Source organism: Cebus imitator, unplaced genomic scaffold (genome assembly GCF_001604975.1).
Source record: "Cebus imitator isolate Cc_AM_T3 unplaced genomic scaffold, Cebus_imitator-1.0 Scaffold56, whole genome shotgun sequence".
NCBI classification, from domain to species: domain Eukaryota; kingdom Metazoa; phylum Chordata; class Mammalia; order Primates; family Cebidae; genus Cebus; species Cebus imitator.
The window spans coordinates 5,573,036-5,582,692 of NW_016107371.1; the positions used below are offsets into that span (position 1 = coordinate 5,573,036).

At 37.9% G+C, this 9,657-nt stretch overlaps 1 protein-coding gene across 3 annotated transcripts in view; it reads left to right on the top strand.

The window, feature by feature from the left end:
- Window positions 1-9,657, top strand: part of OXR1 (oxidation resistance 1) — a 479,036-nt gene that overhangs the window by 310,084 nt on the left and 159,295 nt on the right. The gene's annotated exons all lie outside the window — the stretch shown is intronic.

The following is a 9,657-nucleotide window of genomic DNA, read 5'->3' on the forward strand; positions in this document are numbered from 1 at the left end:
AGCCAGGTGCCTGGCGACAGAGCAAGACTCTGTCAGAAAAAAAAAAAAAAAAAAAAAAAGAAAGCTAACACTAACAGTGGGAATAACTGAGAAGCACCCAATTTACAGTGCAGAACTCCTGAAAGAAGTTGGTGATATTGAGTATTTTAAAAAGTAGGAATAAAGATAAAACTCAAATATCTTTTCAAAAAACAGACTGACCAAGGAGAAAAGACAATGTTACTGACATGGAGACTCCTCTTAGAAACAGCTCAGCCAGAGCATCCTACAGTCAAGATTGCAGTCACTTCCTTCCAATCTGCTTTTTTAGTGCCTCAGTCTTAAATGGGAAATTTATTGAGGTTCAACTTCTAATATAAGAACACTGACTAAACCAAGGACATGGAAAAGAAAATTTGGAAGGAACAGAAAATATTTGGGAAGAAAGAAAACCTTCTAAAGAGATTCTTACTATTCTTAAAAGGGTAAAATATATTGTATCCAGGAAACCAAATAGGGTGATACAAAAAGGGATATTCAGGAAACAAAAATCTCTAAGAGGTTGAAGGTATAATTGCATAAATGAAAAGCCCAGTAAAAGCTTTGAAGAATATCTTCCTGAAAGTAGGAAAAGGGTGAAAATAATAAAGAAAATGTCGAGAAATTAGAGGACCAGAAGTGGAATGCCATCATCCAAACAGGTACCAGACTTAAAAAGAGAGAGGGGGGTTGAGGGGAGGTGGGAGAAAAGTCAAAGAAATAATGTGAGAAAATTTCCCAGAACTAAAGGACATGAGTTTCCAAATTAAAAGAGCTCAGTAGCAAGAACAATGAAAAAAAGTCTCACACTCATGCATATTTTCATGAAATTTCAGAAAACTTGTGTCAAAGAAAAGATTCTTAAATCATCAGGGAGACATATTCATTCAATCGATCAAGAATCAGAATGATATAGAACTTCCCTATAGCAATACTAGAAGTTACAAAATAATAGAGTATGCCTTTAAATTGGAACGGTAAATAATTTCCTATCAATAGTTTTACTAAAATTATAAATCAACTATGTGAGTAGAATAAAGCCATTTTCTTATATGCACCTTTTAAAAAATTTCCCATCCATTACAGTTTCTCAAGTGCTCCAGCAATATGAGAAAGAAAAAACATGGAATCCAAGAAATAGGAGTTACCCATAAGGAAGAAGTGAAGAGAATCCCGCAAAGGGCGATTCTAAGACAGCTATGCCACATAAAAATAGTCTAGGCTGGTACAGGTAAGAGAAAAGAATTCAGAGTGGTTGGCTCTGGGGAGTAGAAAAAAGGATGGGATCGGCAGGATTGCTTTATTTTACAAGTACCCTAGAACTAGTTATTTGCTTCTTTAGTTTATGTGGAACTTTGATAAAAATTAAAATTAAGTTTATAAAGAGAAAAAACATAATTAAAATATGTCAATTAGAAAATCCACTGTTCCTCTATAAACCCAACTTTAAAAATGGTCATTTCTATTAAAGTTTCCTGGGGTGAAAAGTTACTTATTTGATCTTATTTGATTAAGGAGACTTTTATCATCATCTCCAGTCTACAACAGCAACTATGACCATAGTTTTGTGTTGTTCATGGCAATTCTGGAATAGGGCTTCTCAGATACTTCTAGGAAAATTCTATTTAAAAACAAGTTAGCAGTCCAAGTCCCTTCATTTAGTGGGACTTCTAAAGCCTACTCTCTTTCTTACAACCTAGTGCAACCCATGTTATTTCATTCACTTTTCTTCCTATCACCTTAGGCAACTTTTGTCTAAACTGATTTGCTAGGTTGTATATCCATTACCCAGACTGGAATTTATCTTTTCTGCCTGATTGAATTCAGTACTCTTCTTAAATTTTACATTACTTCATTACCCACCATTCTACATGCTATAGTAATTCAATTAAGTGCCTCATGGAGCTTATGTTACATATCAGCAGCAGGCAAAAACTATATAGGTAAACAAGAATGTAGGGAATGAGTAAATTATAGAATAAATAAGATAATAGGTGCTATGGAGTAAACACAGTGTCAAGCCAGGAGGTCAGAAGTGCCAGAGAGGGTGTGTGTCACAATCTTTACTGGTGGTAAGAGTAAGCTTCACTGAGAAGATGAAAAAGGTAAGTAAAAAAATGAAAAAGGTAAGGGAGTTAGTAATGCAGATACCTGGGGAAATAGCATTCCAAGAAGCAGGAAAGTAAGGCCTTGAGGTCGGAGCTGCTTTTGAAGTGAACAGGAGAATATATGGGAGATACCTTTGGAGAGATAATGGGGGCCAGATATCTTCTAAGATATCATAGGAGCTTTTACTCAGAATTAGAGATTTTACCTAATTCTGGGCTGGAGTATTTACTCCCTGTGAAATGAGAAGTGATTAGTGATTTTGAGCAATGATTTGAAAAATCTGATTTATGTTTTGAGAGACTTGCTCCAGCTAGAACGTGGAGAACAAACTGCTGGAACATCAAGAGTGGAAGCAGACCAGTTAGGAAGCTATAGCTGTGATTCAGGTGAGAAAAATGGCAGTTGAGACCAAGATGGTAGTGATGGAGGTGGCGAGAACTGAGCACATTCTTTATATATTTTAAAGGTAGAGCTGACAGATTTGCCTCATGAATATGATGGGGCAGGTGTGAAGGAGTAGAAAGAAAGAAAAAAAAAAGAGAAGAAAAAGCATTCAAGTATTCCTTCAAAGTTTTGACCAGAGAATATGGATTTCACCTCACGTACAGTGGGAACAGTGAGGGTGGCACAGGTTTGCAGAAAATTCAGGAGTTTACTTCTGAATATAGTAAGTTTCAGGAGTTAGCTAGGTCTCTAAATTGAGAGACGGAATAAACTAGCTGGCTATTTGAATGTGGAGTTTGCAGAAAGATCTTTGCTAGAAATATTGATTTAGGAGTCAATATATAGGTGATAGCAAAAACCATGGATGAGCTCCCCAAAGGAGAAAGCATAGATAGATGATCTGTGCTGAGGCCTAGGATTTCCTGTGTTGGGGAGGAAGAAATAGACCTGGAAAAGAGACTGAGAAGGAGCAGCAGTGGAGGAGGAAAATCAGGAGATTGTGATGTCCTGGGGGCCAGTGAGGAACGCATGTGGAGAAGAAGATAGAGATTAACGTGTTGAATGAGAACTGAGATGACTGTTTAGTAAGGAGGAGGTCTTTGGTGACTTCAGCAACAGCAGTTCAGTGCAGTGGTGGTTTTCCAGACCCACTTAGAATGGATTTAAAAGACACCATGGAATAAGGGGGGTTAGAAATGATAAAATGGAAGATTTCTAGGATTTTTGCTTATAAATGGAAGCAATAGAAAGGAGTGTTCCTCCATGGTGTAAATTGGGTCAGGAGAGGGCTTTATTAAGATGAGAAAATAACAGCATATTTTTATGTGGATTAGAGTAATCCAGTAAAGAGTGGAAAATTACATAGTATAGAAGAGAGTAAAGAGTTTCAAGATTATCTCTGAATAGGTGAGAGAGGATGGGGATACATTAGATTAAAGTATCTGAGAAGGTTGAGTCAGTGGTCACAGATACTGGTAGGTGAGGCAATGTGGTATTGAGTGTGTGGAAGTTCTCAAGTTTTTTTTCAGTAAAGTAACAACCAAGATTATCAGTGGAGAATAAGGATGTTGGAAGATTTTCTTGGATTTGGGAGGAAAGAATAAATGGTGCACAGTTATCCTCTAGGAGAATAAGAGAGTGAATGAACTATGAAAATATAATACAAAGACCAGGCAGAACTAAAGGTCCACTTGAAGCTCACACTCATATCTCAGCAAAGCTTGTTTATCATGACACTGTTATATTTGAAAATACAAAGACACCTTGTGGTTACGGTTGTTATTTTAAGATGGACTTTAAATAAAGAATGTTCTCAAATGATAGCCTGCAGCACTTCTCAGAGAAGTCTCTGTACATAGATTTGTTATCATCATTGGAGTTCTGGTTGAGGTGTGTGCACACCTGTGGCCATTGCTGTGCCTGGATAAACTACATAATGTGGCTTTTCCTCCTCTCCTTTTCTTGAAACCTCTCTCTCTTCTTGCATGTTTTCTTATGGGTATAGACTGGAACATTAATATTTGAATCACTGACTATAACCATTATTTTGAGCTGGGGAAAAGGAAAAGAAAATGGCACTAGGATGCCTGAGAACAGAGAAGGAAAAGATAGACATTTAAATAAAGAATTAATTAGAATAATAGAACCATGAAGGTAAGGCCAGCTGAACAGTCTTCTAAATATAAGCAATATTTTTTAAAGAAGGAGAAGAAACTGCAGTGATGGCGTGGAAATTCAATATATCTCAAAGGACTCCCAATCTATTTTGAGTTATCTTTGATAGGACTGCCAGATATTAGGTTAGCTGAGCACTGACACTCTTCTTTAATGATCTGATGTGTCAAGCAAGAAGGGAAATGTTCCTTGGTTCTTGGTCTTCATTTATGTGCAAGAAATTAATATAATTTCTCATTTTAAACCAAGCAATTTCTTTTAATATGGCATAATAATTAAATCTTCCTATCAGGGCTTGTATATCTTAGCTGCACAATATTAGGCAGATTACTTAATCTTTCACCGTTTGGTGTTTTAATATCTAACTCATAACTTTGTAACCAAAATGTAGGCTCTGTCATGCACTGCTTGCAAAGTCCAACTAACAAGAGCAAAGTCTGGTATTGACTTTAATCCAAAGCTTAGCTTAGGGAAAGAGGTATAGGCTCCTGCCTTTAGTGGATTGATTCACATTTGGGGCAGAAAACAGAAATTTTAAAGGGGTATTTGGTGTGAATAGCATGCAGGAGAGAGAGCAAGCAGGTGCTGCTCATTTTGGTGCCTTATTTACTGGCTGGTGAGCTGGCACCATCACAGGCAGACGTGGGTTACAAAATGGCCATGTCCGAAGACACCCTCCAGGTAGGAGAGAGTTCCATCACAGGGCACACTTTAGGTTGTAAATTGGCTGTTGTCTTTAGGCAGTCTCCTGGTGGGAGAGAGTTCTGGCTTTGGAGCTTTTGTAATAAGTGCATGGCTAGATAAGCTCGCTGTGTGGGGCGCGTCTGGTGAAGGGAAGGTAAAGGTTATCATTGCATTTCTAAAGAGCTAAATAGGACATGGGGAACAAGGGGAAAAGGAGGAAAGAAAAAATTATTAAAAATAACTCTTACTTGTAGAAAAATTTGGGTACTTGGTTACAAGTTTGGTCTGTGAATTAAATGTATAAGTATAGGTAAGTTACCTTTTACCGCTTATTCTCAACATTCCAAAGGTCACACAGCTGGTAAACATAACACAGGTGGGAATGATAAATATTGCTACCACTGCCACCACTATCCACCCAATTATTGGAAGCTGGGCGGTGGGGTGTCCCCATGGCTGTTTCCCATTTGGCTGAAATAAGAGCCCAAGAACCCATTTTCTTGATGCTAGAAATGAAAACTCCATTTTTACAGAGAGAAAAAACATTTTACAATTCATTTCTCTGAAAACACCAGTTATTTCTTTATCTCAAGGGATGTAATGATTTGATGGGAAATTTAAACACAAGGTTATTCATAAAATAGGAAATGAGAGGATACCTGGCGTGAGAGCTGCAGATGCATTGCCAACACACTGCTGCCCCCTGCTGCCTGATGCATCATGTTCCTTCTTCACCTGTTCTCAAAATTAACGCATTCTGTCGCCAGATTATAAAATCATGCTGAGGAGAAAACTGAGCTCCTGAAAGTGATCTGGATGACATGGATGGCAGAAGATATAGATTACATTATGGAAAAGTCAAGTCCTCCTGCTTTACCATATTGCCTTTTCCCTGTTAAATTAAAAGTCAACAAACTATTGTGTGCCTGCCTAGAAGGACTCAAAATGGAGAAGTGAAAATCAAAATCCCTGAACTTACATAACTGATATTCTCGTGTGAGTAAACAGCCAATAAATAAGAAAAATATCAATAAATAATTTAATAGGATAAGTGCATTAAATAGTAATGATTATAAAGATTTCTAGAGTACTAGGAGAACATGAAATTCAAGGCACTGTTCCCAGTGCTTTCCATGATTTCTTTCATTTAATTCTCACTGTAAATCGCAAATAGCTACTTTACTTTACAGATGAAGATAGTGAGGCAGGTGCTAGAATGATCCTAAGTGGTGGAACCAAGATTGGAAACCAAGCCACTTCTGACTCCAGAAGTGTCTAGGGCAGTCTCCTCTGAGAAGGTGATGGTGATATGAAGAGAAGAAGCCAAACTTTTGAAGATCTATGGGAAGAGCAAGCACAAAGGCCGGGAAATGGAAGTAACTTTGGTATAGCAAGGTACAGGGAAAGAAAAAAAAGTCCCATATGATTGTATTAAAGGAGAATGCAGGAAGACTAACAGAGGCCAGGTCACAGTAGGGAGCTTGGATTTTATTCTAAATTGCAAGAGGAAGTCATTGAAGGATTCCAACCAGAGCAATGATGTGATTTATGATATAAGGTGCTCTCTCTGGATGTTGAAAGGAAAATAGATGGTAGGATAAGAGTTCTCTGTTTCTACCATTTATATAGACATTGCATAAACACTAGCAATACTGAACCCGTGTTTTCTAAATGTGACCCTTACAGTCCCCTGTTCCTTTTTCAGATGTTTTCCTCTGTTTAGAATCCCTTCCTTGAGTCCACTCCTCATTTCCATTGCAGCTTGCCTTTTAAGATTTCTTTTGTGAAGCTTTTCTGGATTCTTCAATTATATAATTTCCATCATTTGAACTCTACATATTTCAAGTGTAGCTTTTCTATGTTAACCTCTGTCCTAGAATATCTGTTATTTGACCGCCTGCCTCACTGCCTGTTAAATCCCAATCTTGAGATCAAGGGTTAGGACTTGCAGGCCACCCTGTATGACTGTGCACATTGACTCCTTCACAAGGGCGCCAGACCAGCCTGAACTCTGCACTCAAGCTGAGCTCCCTGTCACAGGCTATTCCCGTGAAGAGGAGAGTCCTTTTTTGTCTAATTTGTATAGAGATATCATGTAAAATGGTGGATCCAGAATTGATTTCTTTTATCTTTGTATCTAAAACAGCACAACCCACCTAGAAATTGCAGTATATACATAATAGATATTTTATATTATTTATATTAATAATTTATTCCGATTTAACTCAGTCCAATTATGGAAATTAAGGTGGTAAACTCAAGGTTTATGGTATGCTTTACTCATTTACCAGGCTATATGCAGAAAGGAATGGGATTGGTCATCCTACCAAGCCCCCCTACACAGCCACCATCTCTCAATTGCTTGATAGGCTGTGGTTTGAGTAAAAAGAAGGAAACAAAACGTAGATGATGGATTTGTTTTAAGGTACATCAAGCTGGAACAGGCCATTATGTTTAAATGTTAGGACATTGCAGTTCACCACAGTCTATGATACCACAGGTTAGAAACCATGAGGACTTTTGTTAAGATTGCTGACATATTTTCAGCAAAAGTCACAATATCCAGGGGAAGTAAATATTAGAGTATATTAGATTGCCGAAGCTTATTTATTTTTTCTAGCTAGCAGTGCAAAGGACATGTGGCTCTATTTTGAGAGCTGATTTCTTCTTTGTCCCCAATAAAGTGAAACTCCAATAAGGGTATGTCAACACCAATATTTCTGTTTAAGAGGACCTTCTTGTCATCTTTGAAATTAGTTCAAAATTAAATGATTAATTCATCATCGATTTCCACTGGAAGTTTGTATAGGTAGTCCTGAAACCAGCAAACCTGTGGATAGTCCTCTTTGTTACACACAAGACTGGAAGAATCATGTCAGACCCCCCCACAGAAGCCTTGGGAACCCACCACTAACTACTGCTTAGTTGTCTGCTCTTTTTAGAACTTTATTATTTAGTTGAGAGTTACACCTTTAGTTTTCAGACCTCCTAGTGTTCTCGTCTGCCTTTCTACTTTCAGTGTGAGTGAGTGCGTAATCTCTTCTTGAGAAGTTTAGTTGAAAATAAGAGGAGGCGACCAGCAAGACTGTGAGGCATGGAATTTGGAGCCCAAGGATACTGATAAGAATGAACTGACTTACATTGCTGCTAAGATTTGGAACTGACCTATGAAACGCTAACAGCAGAGTGGGCACAAATGAACCATAGCTGGGCTCTCCTCCATTGGAAGGTGCTTTTCACAATGCCCCCTGTCTGTAGGGGCAAGTACTACATAGGAGGGGAAGTGGCAGGGGCAGTTGTGGGAACTGGAAAGTATTAGCCTGATCAAAGAGACAGCTCTTGTTTAGCTCTGTTAAGCTGTTGCTCTGCAGATGCCTGCCCATTGCTGCTAGATTTTTCAGTGGAAGTCGACATTCTGCATTTTTATGAAGCACTTTCTATTCTTTAAATGTTGTCAATAAATTCAAAAAAGTTTTTGAAACATATAGACAAAACCACACTCTTCTTTGTGTGGACTACCAGTTTGCAACCTTTGCCTTAAAATTAGAACCAACTTCTGTTCTCTGGACTCTGAGGAAGAAGCATGCACAGAACTGTCTTTTTGCTTTGTTAAACAAGCAGTCTCATCATTATCTTCTCTGTTTAAAAGAAGCATCATTTCTCCTTAAGAGTGATAGAACTCTACCTCATGTGGAAAAACAGTAAAAAAAGCAGCATTTATCTTGTTTTATGGTCACTTTTACCAGCATGCAATAATGCCAGAAATGGCCTTTCCTTCTTGCTTGTAGATAATCCCACATGCCTCATAGAGATGCAGCATATCCCATAAACATTTGTGACGAGTAAAACTCCTAGAGCTGTGTTCAAATTCTCAAAACCTGCTGAAATTAGAATTCAGTACACATTTGAGTATTTTTGGAAATGAAATCTGTGGCATGTTTAGCTACAGGTGTCTAGTGAACACAAACTCTTGAAAAAGAAAGTTTTGAGTAAGGCTTTAGATTTTTAAAAAAGTCATTCTAAATGTTTCTTCCTTCTCCTAATTTTGTAATTTCAAATTACCATATATTATTTTTTAAATGGAAATTTTAGCAAAACTTTCTACTGACCTTTCTTTTATTCATTCAGTTTGTTCAATAAGTATTTATTGACCACCTACTAATACCAAAGATCAGCCTAGGCACACAAGATCAATCAGTTATCTAAACAGATGAAAGGGCTGGGTGCGGTGGCTCACACCTACAATCCCAGCACATTGGGAGGCCAAGGTTGGCAGATCACTTGAGATCAGTAGTTTGAGACAAGCCCGGCCAACATGGGGAAACCCCATCTCTACTAAAAATACAAAATTAGCTGGGCATGGTGGTGTGTGTCTATAATCCCAACTACTCAGGAGGCTGAGGCAAGAGAATCACTTGAACCCAGGAGGCATAGGTTGCAGTGCATTGAGATCATGCCACTGTACTCCAGCCTGGGGAGACAGAGTCTCACTCTGTCTCAAAAAAACAATAAAGAAAAAACAAACAAACAAAACAAAACAAAAAAACAGATGAAGAGCCCTTCCCTCAAGGAACTTACATTCCAGAACCAATAAATAATAAATTTATCAGCACATTAGAAGGAAATGAGTGCAAGGAAATAAATAAAATTGGAGCAGGTTAAGAGGGATCAAAAATAGAGGGTGCACATTGTATTTTTAAATAGAGAGGTCAGAGTGAGCCCTGGTAA